This window comes from Penaeus monodon, chromosome 4, assembly GCF_015228065.2.
Source record: "Penaeus monodon isolate SGIC_2016 chromosome 4, NSTDA_Pmon_1, whole genome shotgun sequence".
Classification (NCBI taxonomy): Eukaryota; Metazoa; Arthropoda; class Malacostraca; order Decapoda; family Penaeidae; genus Penaeus; species Penaeus monodon.
The window spans coordinates 31709519-31727018 of NC_051389.1; positions in this window are offsets into that span (position 1 = coordinate 31709519).

Consider the following 17500-nt stretch of genomic DNA (forward strand, 5'->3'; position numbering starts at 1 on the left):
TAATTTTTTTTTTTTTTATTTTATTTTAAAAAAAAAAAACTATATAAAAAAAAAAAAAAAAAATATACCATATTTTTAATTTTTATTAATAAATAAGAAAATTTAATTTTATTATGAAATTTTTTGTTGTGTTAAAATATCTATATCTGTATATATTATAGATAATAAATATATATATAAAAATAAAATTACATTGATATATATTTATTTAATTTTTTACACATTATAAAAAATACTATTTTTTTACATATGTTCACAGATATATAAAATAATATATATATTAAATATTTTAAATAATATATTGTAATATGTAATATAACATATATTATAAAATGTAATTTTCATAATACAAAAAAGTATCAGCTGTGACCACGGCGGCTCAAACTGAACCACCGTAAAAAAAAAAAAATAAAAAAAAAAAAAAAATTATATATTATATATAATATTATATAATTTTAAAATAATTTTATTTTTACATTATACAACTTATATATAATTAATAAGTAGTGTGGGTAAATCTTCATTTTTTATCTCTCTTCCCTCTCTCTTATCACTATCTATTATCTATAATATATTATATATATAACATAATATATTATATATATATATAATAATATATTTTTATTATATATATATATATGTGTGTTTTTATTATTTTATTTTTTTATATTTTAAATTTAATATATATATAATATAGATTTTATTATAATTATATATAATATTATATAATTATATATATATAATTTTTATAAATATAAATAAATAAATAAATAAAAAACACAATAAAATTTTAAAAATATATATATTATATATATATATTATAATATATATATATTTTAATATATTATTTATTATTAGATAGTAGATAGATATATAGGAGAAGAGAGAGAGAGAGATAAATAGATAATAGATATTACACACACACATACTTAAAATATTATATATACAGTATGATATAGTATAATAATAATATAATATATTAATATAATATTATATAATATATTTTTTTTTTTTTTTTTTTTTTTTTTTTTTTTTACGGTGGTTCATTTTTGAGCCGCCGGGGTCACAGCATGATATTAAAATTGTATTTGTATAATAACTACTTTTTATATTGTATAATATAATATATACTTTAAATTATATATATAATATATTATATATATATATATGTAAAATATCATGGTAAAACTATGTAAATACAATAGTATTTATATGTATATATGTGTAAATATTTAATACAATTTAAATATGTATTATATATTATATAATAATATATATATAAATATATATTATACGATTAATATTATACACACAACAAACATACATAAATTTTTTATTTTTTATATATTATTATGGGAATATGTTATATAGTTATAATTTTATATTATAATATATATAAAATTATATTATATATATATTTTATAAAATAATATAATAAACATACTGTACACACACACCACACAACCACCACACACACCACACACCACACACACACACGATACATATATCTAAAACACAGATACACCCACACAATATATATTAAATATATATTTATTATATTTTAAATATATATTATATTTATAATATATATTTTTTTTTTTTTTTTTTTTTTTTTACGGTAATCATTTTTGAGCCCCGTGGTCACACCTGATATTAATTGTTTTTAGATATGTATATTTTAATATATATATATATATATATAAAATAAATATATTATATATATATAATATATATATATAAAATATTTTAAAAATGGTCAAAGGGTAGGGAAAAATCCGGAGCCGGGCCCCCAAAAAACAATTTTTTGTATATATATCATAATAATAATTATAAATATATATTATATATAAATTAATATTTATATATATATATATATATATAAAATATAAAATATATTAACAATACACACTTTTTTCAAGGGCCCATTATTCTACTGCGGACATAGGCCTCTCCATTTACTATTGAGAGTTATTTTGGGGGGCCTTTTCCTAATCCCAGGTCCTCGCACAACACCTGTGCCACGGCGGCGACCCCCCTTAGCCCCCTGCGTTAACTTCTCAAGCATTTTCTTTTTTCTCGCCGTGAGACGGGCTCGAGCCAGCAGTCGACCGGGCCTTTTTACGCTGCCGCGACGAGGAATGAACTCGGCCCAGGGGGTCGGAGCTGTGTTCTAACCACGGACTACGCGGCAGTTTTTATGTATACACACATATGTATGAAGATAGATAGAATATAATAATATAAATATATACATATATATTTATTTTATAGTAACACAACACTATACATAATAATTATAGATAGATAAAAAGGGCATTCTCTCTCTATATATAAAGTGTGTGTGTGGTTTTAACATATTTTAAGGGGGCCCTCCTAGGGCCTCCCATCTTTTGTCATCCCCCCGCAGCCCCCCGGGATCTCGGCGCCCGGGCATCTCGCCCCCGGTCAACGCTTGCAGCATTGTCCTTTCACATGTCTCTAGTAATACTTTCGCTTTTTTTCGTTTATTGTTCTTTTTACTTTGGTTTCCAAAAAGTCGCTTTGTTTGGTTTGCCCTTGCCCCCGTCTCTCGTCTGCGTTTATTTATACGCAGATATTTCTCCCCTCTTCTGTGTTTTTCAGGTCACTTTATCTTTTAAAATTTATCTCCTTTTTTTTATTTTGCTTTTTTGTCACTTTTTCGCCCAGGGAAGTTTCCTTTAAGAAATGTGTGTTTTAGATTCATTTTTTTCCCTTTGTACTTCTTTCTGTGACCCCCTTTAACAGTATTTTTTTTACGTTTTGTCTCGTTATGAAGGTTTTTTAAATTTTTGTTTTTATCTCTTTGCTAATTTTTTTGTACAAAACTTTATGTTTAGAATGATTTTTGGGCGTGGGGAAAAGTCACAAACTTTATAAATATAACCGGGTTTGAGCGGGAAATGTTATTCCCCTCGAAAAAACGGCGTTTTTTTTCCCCCTGGGTTTTTCCTTTGCTGAGCGGAAGTGGAAAACTCGGCCGGGTCTGGGCATCACTCACAGGGGGAAAAATACGGTTAAGTTTTTTTTCCTGTGTTTCGTGTGCATAGGAGCGGGACAGTCCTTTTTTTTTTAAATAAATAAAAACCCCATTTCATAGATTTGCTCCCGTAAAGCTTGGAAACAGTAATATGGGAATATATTTTTTTTTCAATGTTTTTTTCGATTTAAATTTAGCAAACTTTGTTCTCGTGCTAAATGCGGGCTATATCGGCAGCTTTTGTTTTTAAATTTCACGCTACCATTTCCTAGGAATCTGTTGCAGTAAACCCCCTTTGAAATTAATAGGGGCTACGGACCCACAATATCCACCAGGAAATTTTTGGGTGCAGCGGGGGGATTTTTTTTTTTTTATGCTCCCTTTCTGTTTGGGAAATTAATGTTTTTTTTTGTGTATTATTGTCGTAACTAAGTCGTTTAAGGCCCAAAATTAATATGTCCAGCTTAACTCTATTTCGCGGGGTTATATCTGAGTTTACTGAATTTTGGGAAACCACGCATTTTTTGTTTTTTTTGAATTATTGATTTATTTCGGGTTTTTACGTTAGTTTTTTTTATTGACATTTAAGGCTGTTGTGTTATTTTACCGGTTTAATCATTTTTTTTACAGTGTTAAATAATTTCTTTGCTTTTTCTGCTTATATCTGCTGTTATCTAGTTTTTGGGGCTCATGCAGTTTAGGGACTCTGTTTGAAATCCCTTTAAAATAATTTTCCTTTTGGCCGGCTTTTTTTTTTTTTCTGGCTTTTTTTTGTATCCCCTTTTTGTATTTGGCTGATATTTATTTGGGCCCCTGTTTGGTTATGATAAGGGCTGGACGTTCTGTGATTGTAAGGTGGAAAATATTTTTAGTCGCAAAAGGGATTTATCTTTGGGGCCCTGGCAGATTTTTTTACGCCCACGCACTTTTTTTACGAGTTCCCAAAGGGAAATCCAGGCAAGAGAGATACGAGAACTTCAACGCCGCGAGACCCCCCTATAGTCACCGCCCCGCTTTTGTGACTTCCCAGCCGTTCGGATCGCGTGCTGCTGTACAGGGGAAAATCCAACGTTACCCGAGCTGTAGAAGTAATGGTGGGGAAGTTGATTTTTGGGGAGATAATGGAAAAGAAAACGTTTTGGTCACAAAATTCCGAGAGTAAAAGAAAAAAATGATCTCCGACCCCAACAACATGAGAAGCTCTCAGCGCCCTAGCATGAAAGCAGCCTTCCCCAGCTGAAAAAATTTAACCCCCAACCAACCTCGGTCAGAACAAGATGAATGTGCAACGCTCGTAAACGCTTGAGAGGGGCTGAGGAGTTAACCAGGGCCAGCGCAACCCTGGATCCCGGGGGACCTGCCTGGTTTTCCCCACGTATCACCCAAGTACGGGCGTATGAGGGATGAGAGTCCATGGGTTTTGCGAAAAACAACTTCAGCAGCGCAATGCGGAAAGAGGAAGCCCCAGCTTCCCAAGCTTCACGATGCCAGAGGGCCCCTTTCCGCGGGCCTACAATGCAAACTCTTGCCAGGGATCATCCAAGCCGTTTCCCTAGAAGCCGTTTTCCACTCAAAAACCTTTTCCTCACCTGTATACGGGAAACCAAACGGACCAGTGTCGACTCTGCCAATCATGCTCCCCAAATTTCTTTTCTTTGCTAGTTTTCCCCCGTCGTGGGGGGCTCGAGTGTCACCCCCTCAGGGTTTTCCCAGTGCCCCAACTGTGAACTACGTGTTTACAAAGGAAACGGGCCCCCCTTCAGGGGGGGTGCAGCCCCACCCACAAAAAAAAACCAAAAAGTAGGGGGGTGGTTTTGGCCATGAAAAATATAAAGGGGTTTAAACATCGGAACCCATACACCAAGCACCAGGCAAACTGCGGGGATCACTGACTAATCATAAACTCTCCACTTTTTGACAACATCACTGATGGAATCCCTTTAAAGCGCATTTAGGAGCAATTTTAGGGGCACTTCACCCGGCTGATTTTTCAAGGTACTCTACGAAATCAAGATGGTACCGGTCAAGCCCCAGGGGATTTTTTCCTTCGTTTAAAGGGAGGTATTCGGGGAACCGAGATCACGTAAGAAATTTGGCGATCCATCACAGCTCGTGAAGGGGTTTCATAAGGGGTTTCCCCCTCCGGGCTCCTGTTTTTTTGGCCTTAAAAAAGATGGGTCCACCAGATTGCGGGGGGCTAACAAATTTTGGAACCCGGATGGCATCCAACACGTTCCCATTCCCCAAACCAAAGACTGGACCAACGTCGACCGTCCTTTAAAGGGCTCGTACAGTATGCAATCCCCATTTGCACCCCGGCCCAAGAAAGTCACTAAACTACGGGCCCATAGGGGGGTGTGAGTATCCCCGGGCGGGGACGACACAAAAACCCTGCAGAATGTCGTAAAAAGCAAGAAGAGAACCCAAACCCCCACTTTTACCCCGATTTTATGAGGCCGCAGCCAGGCTTTTTGTCAGGGACTGCCCTTTGGCAGCGCCAGGGGGCGAGGCTCCCAAACTCCTGGCCCAAAGGTGACCCCGGGACGTACACAAGGCAACTATCCCCCCGGGAAAAGGGCGATCATGAGATCCCCAGAATGCACGGGCGACCCTCGTGGCCCATGCTGTTAAAGGCACTCGATCCTTGGCTTTTTCGATACCCGGGTCTGAAACAACATCATGAAGCCAAAGACTCTCCAGTTATAGACCCCATGGAATTTTACCCCTTGGGTGAAGGGTGTTCTAACAAGCCTTGGATACCTTATGAGTCTCTTCCCTTTACATTAACCCAGACAACAAAAACATCACCCCGTTTTTGTGGCGACATAAAGGGTTTCCCCGGAGAGTGCTCTTTGGATGGATTCAAGGGGGACGTCTTTCTGCTTTTCTTTGATGCCCCAAGGGAAAACTGGGCATGCTTACATTGAAGTTGCATTTCCAGTCACATATCTATGCTCACTTATGAATAGGATTGTTTATGTGGACCCAAGAAACCAAAAATGATTTATCTCAGGGGAAGACCTTTTCACTAATTTAATCCGACGGACAAGGGGGCTCCCCCACACACTGGGGCCTTGGGGGTGTGGTTTCTAAATCTGGCCCCCTGATGGAGTGTTATTTTACGCCCCAAACCACCCCGTGTTTTTCACCCCACATTTTCCAACATCTCAGGACGCCCCTTTCCGGTGGGCACTGAATGACACAGCAAAGACAATTCGTTAAACCCGGGGGGCAGTTTGGGGACAGTAGTACTATTAGAAATTCCTCATCTGGATTTTGAAGACAAAGGGTCCCCAGATGCAATTTTTCCCAGGGTTGGGGGTGTGACATGCAGAACGAAGAGTCATTTGGGAGGGGACCAGTTTTATCGACCTATGTTTTGGAAGATTCGGCCGGTAATTTTACTTTTTTACGGGGAATTTCCCCCATCAAAGCCCTCGCAGCTGTTTAAGCATTGCCTTTTTGATGATCCCCTTTAAGACAAAACCCTGCTTTTAAGTTAGACCTTTGACAGCACCCCGAAGAAGATACGACATACTTAATCAATACCACTCTTTTTATGGAGGGAGGAAAAATATTTTGGGCAATTCCAAAAATCCAGCCCGAATTGAGACAGGAGATGCCGGGACATTTTTAAAACCCGTGGCGTCTTTCCACAAGCAAAGAAAGTGTCAGAGAACAATGCAACTCTATGCTCAGGGGTGGTGTGATTTAGCCATCAAATCACCCTGGGTCAGCCTGGGTTTAGTGAAGAAAAGGGGGGGGGTTGGGGATTTTGGGACTACCGCAAACTCTCAAATAAATACAGTGACACCTACCCTTTTCCTCGAGATGATTCTGAAGGGGGAGCCCTATGACACCTTTCCACTTGATGTAGGGGGGGGGGGGGGGGGGGAAGGGGGGGGGGGGGGGGAGCAAAACAGTTAGTGTCACCTTGCCGCCCCCCTTTTTTTTGGTCTCAGTGAACTCCCAACACTTTTCCCAAAGAAAATGAAAATTTTTTGTTTTCCCCCCGGGTTTTAGCCCACTTTTGGGATTAGATATATAGGTGATACTTAGGGGGTTTTTAAAAACCTTTAAGGATTGGAAGAAACATTCAGTTGTAAAGGGTTGTGGCTTTAAGTTAAAAGCGGGGAAATGCCCATTTCTGCCACAACACGCTTCCTATTTACCATTTCCCTGAAGGGTGGGACCAGACGTGAAAAAGTAGTTGCGATTGGAGACACCAGCACCAAGGACCATTAAAAAGTCCGGCGTTTTCTTGGGGCAAAAGGTTTCTTCCGGAAGCACATTTAAGGGTTTTGCCAAAATTGCGCTCCACTTCACTTTTAGGGAAAAAAGGGGCAACGTGGGAAAAGGGAGGAAGACCAGCAACAGGCTTTGTCAACTAAAGGAAAGGCTTTTCTAAAGCACCCGTTCTGAAGCAGCCCGATTCACACACCATTTGAATCCATACTGATGCTAAGCTTGCCCTTGGGGTGTCCTCCCCAGAGGGGTACCAAGGAGCACCACTGCCATTCTTTATAGCAGGGAAGGGGGGATCCGAGACACTATCCGGCTATAACTTGAAGCCTAGCAGGGTTGGGTGTTGGGTGTTCTCCATATTTTTATTTTCGTAAGTTTTTTCTTTACTGACCCCCGGGCCTTTTAGTATATACTTCAAGCACGCCCAAGTCCCAAACGAATACACGGGAGCCACGACTTTTCATTTTATGACTTTTACTTAGGTATAAGGAAGGCCCAAAAATATCCCTGACTTTTGTCAGTAATTTTCCCGTCAGTAAAGAAGTTGCCGAGAAACTTGCCCAGGAACAGCATGAAAAATCTCAAGTTAAAGATATACTGTGTTTTTAAGGAAGGAAAGTGCCCCAAAAAACTGCCCAGCCTCTGTCTGCTTTGAGCTAAAAGGGTGGGTTCTATACCGTTTGGGCACATAGGTAAAATTATTATCAACTTTTTTCCCCCCCGAAACTCAGATTTGGCCTTTAAAACAGCCATCACCACCACGGCTATGCCCCAGGGGTACCGGACGTATGAGAAAACCCCGTGGAGTTCTCGGCCTAATATGTTAAGGTGTAGGCTTATGTGGGAAAGATGTCTTACCGCCAACAAACCAGAGGAGTTTCTCAACGGGGCCATGGGGAAAACGCCTCTTTTTCTCACCCCAGAACGATTTTTTAAAGTTATCTGGATAAGCAAACGCCAAAAGGGCTTTAATATTGTCGACCAACAACCCGCTTTATTCAGAGTCCAGGGAAAGGTTCACGCCCCCCAGAGTACACCAAGCTTTCGGGCAAATGGGTGACCCATTTTGGGCACCCGATACCAAACTGATAAAGGGAGGCAATTATTGCACAGAATTTAATGAACTTGGTTTAGTGCTTCACATCACACCCCTTCACAATTCGTTTAACCCCAGGCAAATGGGCTTGTAGAGCGCACAAACGGGTTTTAAAGGCTCTGAGATCAGTTGTTGGAGATCGCCCGGGGACCCGGCATAGTTTTTACAGAGCTGCGTTTTTGCTCTTAATTTGCTATACATGGTCAAAGGGAACAGCCACTGTATCTGCTCCAAAGGGGCATGCATATTCCCTGTAGGTTAAAAAATGAAGCTTTATTTTCTGAAAATGATGATTTTCAAGAAAAGGGTCAGGACGCCCCGGGTGCAGCGCAAGCTTCAAGGATGCGAAGGTGTCTAGGAGATACTATAAAAACAGGGAAGAGGTAATTTCTCCGATGTAGGCAAAAGGTTTGGGACAAAGAGATGGTGCCCAGCCCACTAGGGACCAAAGTGGAGGGTCCTGCTCGGTTGTTAAACGGTTTTGGGCCGTTTTTTCCTTTTTAAATCCCAAAATTTTACCTGGAAAATTCACAGCTCATTTAACCACCTTCCCCTACCTTCCCCATTGAACTGTCCCCCTTGCGATGATGCTGTCAGGGCAGTAGGATGGCCCGTAAATGACGACCCTGGGTTGCAGTCCTGACGTCTTTTTAAGGATCCTTTCTCTTGACAAAAAAATGTCCTAGGGACCCCCTTTTTAGGGCGCCTTCCTGTGCCACATGAAACGGGGTGTGATGAGGTGCCCTTTTTTTAGGGACCCTTTTTTCAGTGCGCCTTTTGGGAGTGCCACACTGATACAAGAAAAACGTTAGAATCATAGGACCCCCAGTGCCCGGGGGTCGGATAGTACCATTTGGGTTGGGATAGTGTTAGTTTTTTTTTTTTGGGGGGAGAATTCAAAAGCGGCCTTGTTTAAAAAAAGGGGATTTTTTTCTCTCACTTCCAACTGTTCCAAACCCAAGAAACCCCAAGCGCTGGTTGCTGACTCCGGACCGGCTTTCCCTTCCCAGAAACATCCTTTTTTTCTTTAAAGCTTCTGGTTTTTTATTTTATTTATATCTAAAAGGTCACGTTTCACCTAATCCACTCCTTGCTACGGTCAGGTCAGCTTCTTGTATTTTTAGGTCCCACTGCGTTTCGACCCCGGGGGGGGGAAGGAAACTGTAATGGCCTCCACGGCCCGCCATCCTGCTTCCCGTCAGCCTCCCGGCCTCGCGCCCCGACATTCGAGCCCCGGGCAAAGCTTGCAGCAGTTGTCCTTTCTACAGCTCATGTAATAGTTTGCATTTCTGTTTTATTTTTCCATTTACATTGGTTCCCAAAAAAGTCGTTTGTTTGAGTTTTCCCTTTGACCCGCCCTTCGCTGCGATTCATTTTTACGCAGATATTTTTTCCCTTCTGTGTGTTTCATGGCATTATATCATTTTAAAATTTTTCCTATTTTTTTTCTTTCTTTTTTGTCCTTTTTTTGTCCAGGGGAAATTTTTTCTCATTTTTAAAAAAAGTGGTTTTAATTCAATTTTTCCATTTTCTTCTTTTGTACTCCCATTATACATGTATTTTTTTACGTTTTTTCCGTTATGAAAGGGCTTTTATATTGATTTTTCTCTCTTGCTAATGTTTTTTTTACAAAAATTTTTGTTTACGAAAGATGTTTGGGGTGGCGGATGACGTCACAAAAATTTTAAATATAAACCCCGTTTAGCGGGGAAAAAAGATTTTCTCCCCGAAACAACGGCGTTTTGCTTCCCCCCGGGTATTTTCCTTTTCTGAGCGGAAGGGGGAAAAAACCCGGCCCGGGTTGGGGATCAAACCGGGAAAAAACGAGTTAAGTTCGTTTTCCTGGCTGTTTCCGTTGTGCATAGGAGTGGGAAAGATCCCTTTTTTTTTAAAGTAAAAATAAGCCAGTTTATAGATTCGCATGCCGTATAAGCTTGTGCTACATATATAGTGAATATTTTTTTTTTCAATGTTTTATTCATTTAAATTTACTAAAATTGTTCTCGTGCTATAATGCCGAGGTCTATAGCAGGCAGTCATTTTATTTTAAATTTTACGTACCACTTCCTAGGAATCTGTTTTTCAGGAACCCCTTTTTAAATTAAAAAATTTTGGGTACGGACCACAATACTCCCCCACAAAAGTTCATACATAATATATTAATACAATAATATAGGGCCCCCGGGGGCCCAGGGTTTAAACACGAAAACCCAAAACATCACGACGGCAATTGACGAGGGTTCGAGCACGTCGGTGCGTGTTCCCCTTTGGGGAAAAACTTCACCTAAATTTCCCGCCCAGCCCCCTGGGGGGGTAAAGGGAGCCCCAAATCGTGCCGGTCCCAAAACCCGGGGAAAAAGAGAAAGGGATTCAAAAAAAAAAAAAAAACCGGGCGGAAGGCAAAGGCAACCACCGCTCTAAATTTCCAAGAAAAACAAAACCCGGTGCCCAGTGGTTAGAGCATCGGACTCAAAAACGTCACAACGGTTCTGATTTTTAGGGTTCGAGCCCCCGCGGCGCGTTTTTCCCTGGGCAAGGATTTACCCGATCCTACCTAGCCCTGGGTGGGGAAACCGCCCAGTCGTGGGCCCCAAGGGCCCGGGTAAATAAGAGAAAGATTACCCAAAAGGGAACACCGGACTCTCCCTGGAAAAGGAACTGGGGGACCCCACCCCGTACTCACTCCCAAAAGCATCCAAACATGAAAACTGCAATTAAGTATCATGCTGTGACCACGGCGGCTCAAACATGACCCTACCGTTAATTGATGATGATATGTACATATATATATAGTACACACACATATGTGTGTATAATATGTTAATATATATATATATATATATATATATATATATATATATATATATATATATATATATATATATATATATACAATATATATGAATGGTAAAACACACAAACATATATATAGAGAGAAAACGAAGAGATAGAGAGAGAGAAAGAGGGAGGAACCTTTTTAAAAATCATTTGTGATGTTACCTTTCGTCTAGCAGCGAGCTTTAGCGTCGGCGATTACATCGCAGGTTGTCGTCAACAGTAATTTTATTCGGGTTATTAATGTTGTTGCTACTACTTTTACTCTTATACTTGTTGGTTTTTTTTTTTTCATTTTGGGTTGTTTTTTTTGTTTAATTTGCTATCAAATTATATAAAGACGTGCGGAACCCTCTCCCTCGTTAAAGCGTTTTTAAAGTGCGGGAGTTGATCCTATAAGCATCTGATAAGTTGTCATTCTTCTTTCTTTCTTCTCCAATCTTGCCTTGCTGTGATTTTGTCGCTTGGGGAGTCGGGGTCTCGAGGGGTTGGTTGGGGAGGTAAACTGAGTAGAGGTTCTTGATTTTCGTCTTTCTTTACCCGACACATTACTTTTTCTGTCTTTTTCTCTCTCTTTTCATGGCTGAATATATGTTGAGGCGCGTGCCGAGTGTTAGGCACCGACTGTCAGGGACTATCATGAAAATCTTAGTTCGAGAGTCGAGTCACGGACGGCGCGTCCGGGGCAGACTTGACTTCGTTTGCCTACAGACATGGAATCCACATTCAGTGGAACCCAGTTGGGAAATTAAATAGGAAGTTGGCGGCAGGAAGGACATCCGGCTGAAAGAACGCAGAATATGTGTGTGGATCATTCTGCGTGGGCAACCCCCGGGGGGAAGCCAAAAAGTAAGAAAGAAAAACATGCATAGAGAGGATACATATATGTGTATGTGGTAATAATAAAATTTATATAAAATATATAAATTTTAGATAATATTTTAATATAGTTATAAATATATATGTATATTATATATATAATATTTTTATATATATATTTTAATAATATAATATATATATATTGATATATATATTGATATGTTACATAATATATATTTATGTATATAGACATATATATGTATATGTATACATATACATATATATGTATATGTATATTTTAGGTATGAATGAGAATGAATATCTTCACAATACAACAGATGTATTTGACCGGTTTCGATTGTATCTTCGTCAGAAATACAGGTGAAACCGGTCAAATACATCTCTTATATTGTGAAGATATTCATTCTCATTCATACCTTTTGTACATCTGTCATTATGAATACGGTTCAACGTATATGTATATATATGTATATGTATGTGTGTGTGTGTGTGTGTGTGTGTGTGCGTGTGTGTGTGTGTGTGTGTGGTGTGTGTGTGTGTGTGTGGGATACAACACACACACACACCACACACACACACACACACCACGTATATATATATATAAATATTATATATTATTATAATATATATAAAAATTTATACTAATATTATATATTATAATATATATATAATATTATAATGCATAACAATATGATGCAAACATTACTACGTATATATATATAATATTTATATATATATAATTATATAAATATATATACATATATATATATTATTTAATAATATATATATATGTATATATATTATATATAATATAATATATATATGTAGAATCCACTTACATGTACTTTTAATTAATTTTAATAATAAAAAAATTATAATAATATATATAATTATATATATATATTATATGTTTATATATATATATAATTTATATCTATATCTATATATATATATATATTATATATTATTTTATACAATATATATGCTATTTTCTGTACAACAGTACTCATAAAAAATTCTTTTTCCCTTTGTCGTGTAAAGAAAAAAAAATTTGTGGATTGCACCGAGTTTGACGACTGAATAATCTTTGGACAACAGGCTTTTAGGAAAAGTGTTCGTCTAAAACTAAGCTGGTTTTAAATTTGAAATGTTTGCAGTTTGGAAAATGCCCAATTGGGTAATAAATATTCTAAATACGACTTACCTTTGAGAATTTATTGTAGGAATATGATTTCTGTAAGTTTGTGTACGTGAGGAGTTTATGTACGGGAAAGTAATGTCGGGGGCCCGGGGGGTTTTCCAAATTCCCAGCCTCATTTTGTTTGGGGTTTTAAAATTTTTTTGTTTTTCCTGTATGGTTTCTGCGCCCGGATGGAGATTTGATTTTTTTTTATTAACCCTATTCCTGTAAAATTCGATCAATTTCTGTGCAATAAAAAGGAGGGAAAAAAAACCCTGGGAATCTTTTAACCCTTTTCCCTAACGAAATTTTGCTGAAAAAAGACCCTCATAACACGTGCCTTGACGCTAAAATGCCCCTGGTTGGCGCGAAAAGCCCTTATGGGGCCGTGCTTTGGGATGGATTATAACCTATAAATGCTATTTTTTACTAAGGACAAATGTTCTGGCGGGGCAAATTGGTCTATTTCTTTTGCATTAAACTTTATGATTACAAACTAGTTTTGGGTATCTTTTTTTTGTTTATAAAAAAATCATTTTCAAAAGGGTTTTAATTTGAAACCCCTCCAAACACGGTTATATATTTAATATTATAATTATATATAAAATATATATAATATAATATATATTTAAATATATAAAATATATATTTTTACACATAATAACCAAATTTAAAAAAATATATGTGTATGTATATATTTGTGTTTATTGTATTAATACAATACAATATTGGTGATATATATATACGATTATATATAATATATAAATTATATATTATATATAAAATATATATATATTTTTAAAAAAATTTTAAAATTAAATATTTTATATATATTAATATATATATATAATTATATTTTCAGTATATATTGTTTATTACATAAAAAAATATATTATGTACACACACACACACCAGATAATGTAATTTTTAATATATATTAAAATATAATAATTAATAATATATATTAATTTTGTGTGGTGTGTGGTGTGTGTGGTGTGTGTGTGTGTGTGTGGTGTGTGTTATAAATCCCCACACCCACCACACACACCACATCAAGACAAACGGGCAGACAAACACACACACACCACACACACACCACCACACCCCAAAAACACACACACCCAACACACACACACACACACAACACACCCAACCACACTTTCCACACATAACACCACACACACACACACACCCACACCCCAAAACCCCACCACCACACACACAAACCCACATACACCCAGAGACAAACACCCTACACAACACACCCCCACACCAAAAAGAAAAAATTTTAAATATATATATATATATATATATATATATATATATATAAATTTTTAATATATATAACACAAATATATGGTTTTATTATTTGCAGTAAAATGTCAAAAACCAATATACACTACTTAGTGGATATAATACGTATTAAAATATAAATAAAATACAAAATAATAATAAAATATAAAATATATTAATATATATATATATATTTTTAATATAATAGTATGTATATAATGTGGGTGTGGGGTGTGTGTGTGGTGGGTGGTGGTTTGTATTTCCGTAATTTGGGATATATCACATACAACATAATAATATAATATGTACACACAACACCACACACCCACACACACACAACACCACACACCAACACAACCAACAACACCCCACACACACACCAACACAACAACACACACACACACACAACCACACACACACACCATACACCACCACCTACACACACATTCACCACTACATTCACACCACACACAACCACAAACACACACACAACAACACGCACACACACACACACACACCCACACACACACCCACACACACATACATACCCACATAATCACAACACCACACACCATATTACACACCACACACAAATAAAAATTTAAAATTATATATTAAAAAATATATAGTATATATATTTATTTTAAAAATCCGCATAAACACCACACAATATTTCACACACACACAACCCCCACAAAACACACAACACACAACACACACAACACCACACACACACCACACCACAAACCCTTTTCACAAACACACACTTACACCACACACCCACAACCCACCCCCCAAAACCCACACACCAACCAAAACCCCATACACAACAAATACACACACACACACACACCCAAAAATTACAACTCACAAAAATATATATTTATTATGTATTTATTATATAAATATATATATTATATATATAATATTACACACACGCATAATGCACACAAAAACCATATAAAACCAAAAACCCGCACCCACAACCCCAAAACCCCACACACACACACACTTACAAAAAACAAAATTACCACCACAAATTATATTATTATATAAAAAATATATTATATATAAAAATATATATATATATATTTTATAAATACATTACCACGCATAATGCACACACACAAAATAAACCACAAAACCGCACACACACACCACACACACACAAAAAACAACCCTTTCCACCACACACACTTACACACCCAAAAAACACAAAAAACCCCCACACCCCACACACCCACACAACACACCAACACAATTACCCCCCAACACAACAAACACAACACAACACAACCCTAAAACACACACAACATATTACACACATACACACACATCAACAAATAATACACACCCCAAAACACCAAAAATTACACACACCACACACCCACACACACACACAAAAACACACACACACACACACACACACCCCACCACCACACACACACCACAAAAACACCCTTAAACACACAACACACCACACCCCAACTTTTAACTAGGTTTGTCTGAGCCCCCGTGGTCCACATGATACTTAAATTTTAGTTTTTATGTTGTGATGCTTTGGAGTAATACGTGGTAGGGTCTCTAGTTCCTTTCCCGGAGAGTGCCGGGGTTATATATAATATATATATATATATATTTATAAAAAATATATATATATATATATTAAAATATATATAAATACACACATACTAAAGCACACACACCCTACACCACAACACACCCACAACCACACACCACCACACCCCACACCACACTTACACATACCACCACACATAAACACCCAAAAACACCACACACACACACACACACACAACCACACCCCACAAACTTCCAAGTTTCTATAGGTAATTTTTTTTCGTTTTTTTTAGATTTCAAAAGGCACAAATGAAACGGGATTTTTGATATGCTTTTTCCGATCTTGGTCATATTTTCCCCGGGCCCTAAGTTTTCCTTCATCCCTCTGCCAGGGGTGACACCTTAAAAAAGAAAAAACAGCCTTTTTAATTTTTTTCATTTAATTTTTATTCGTCGCTATAAATAGTCTGCCCCAACCCACAGTGGGGGCAAAAAGGGGAGAGAGAGATAAAAAGATAATGATAATAGATAGATAGATAGATGATAGATAAAGATAGATAATAGATGATAATGATGATAGATAATAGATTATAGAGAGTGATAGAGAGAGGAGAGAGAGAGGGAGGAAGGAGAGAGAGAGAAGAAGGGGGGAAGAGAAAGGAGGGGGAGGGGAGAGAGAGGAGAGAGAGGGGAGAGAGAGGAGAAAAAGTCATTAGGGCTGTATATCACACACGCAAAAAGTTTGAGGCCGAAAAAATGTTTTGTAAGAAAAATGGAAAAAAGGATAAGAGTTTTAACCACCAAAAAAGGCGATTGCCCCCTAGGTCCCTCCCAAACAGAGAAAGGTCCTTAATACCTTTGTAACAGAGGCGTCCCTATGGCCCTTGATGTCCTTACCTTTAAGCACATATTTCCTTTAAACTTTCGTTATCACTTTTTTTACGGATCATTGGGAGTTATATTACCTTTTTTTTAAAATTTCTACAACTATATTATTGTGTATACACATTCAAGGGTTTTTAGACGGAAGGGGAGCAAAAAAGGTTAAGATTTTTCAGGTTAAAAAAGGTGATAATACTCCGAAAATTTGAAAAATGTGAAAAATAGCCAGAGAAAAAACTTTTTTTAGTAATAAAAAAAGATAAAACTAAAAAAAGTGATTTAGATATACGCGAAGGGTTTGGGAAAAACACGTGATTTAAAACCATTAAAAAAAATAATGACGGGAACTTCTTTGGGGCCCCAACCTACTGACCACCCCGGGACGGGCGAAACCCAAAAACACCGCGAGATTTATTTACTTTTCTGAATGGTCCCTAAGGACCAAAGTTAACCAATCATCAGACCCCCTCTTCGTTGTGCATGTGGGTGGCGGGCCATTTTTTTGTTTTTGGCCGGATGCCCAGCAGGCACGCGGGGGCAGGAGCGGCGGGGG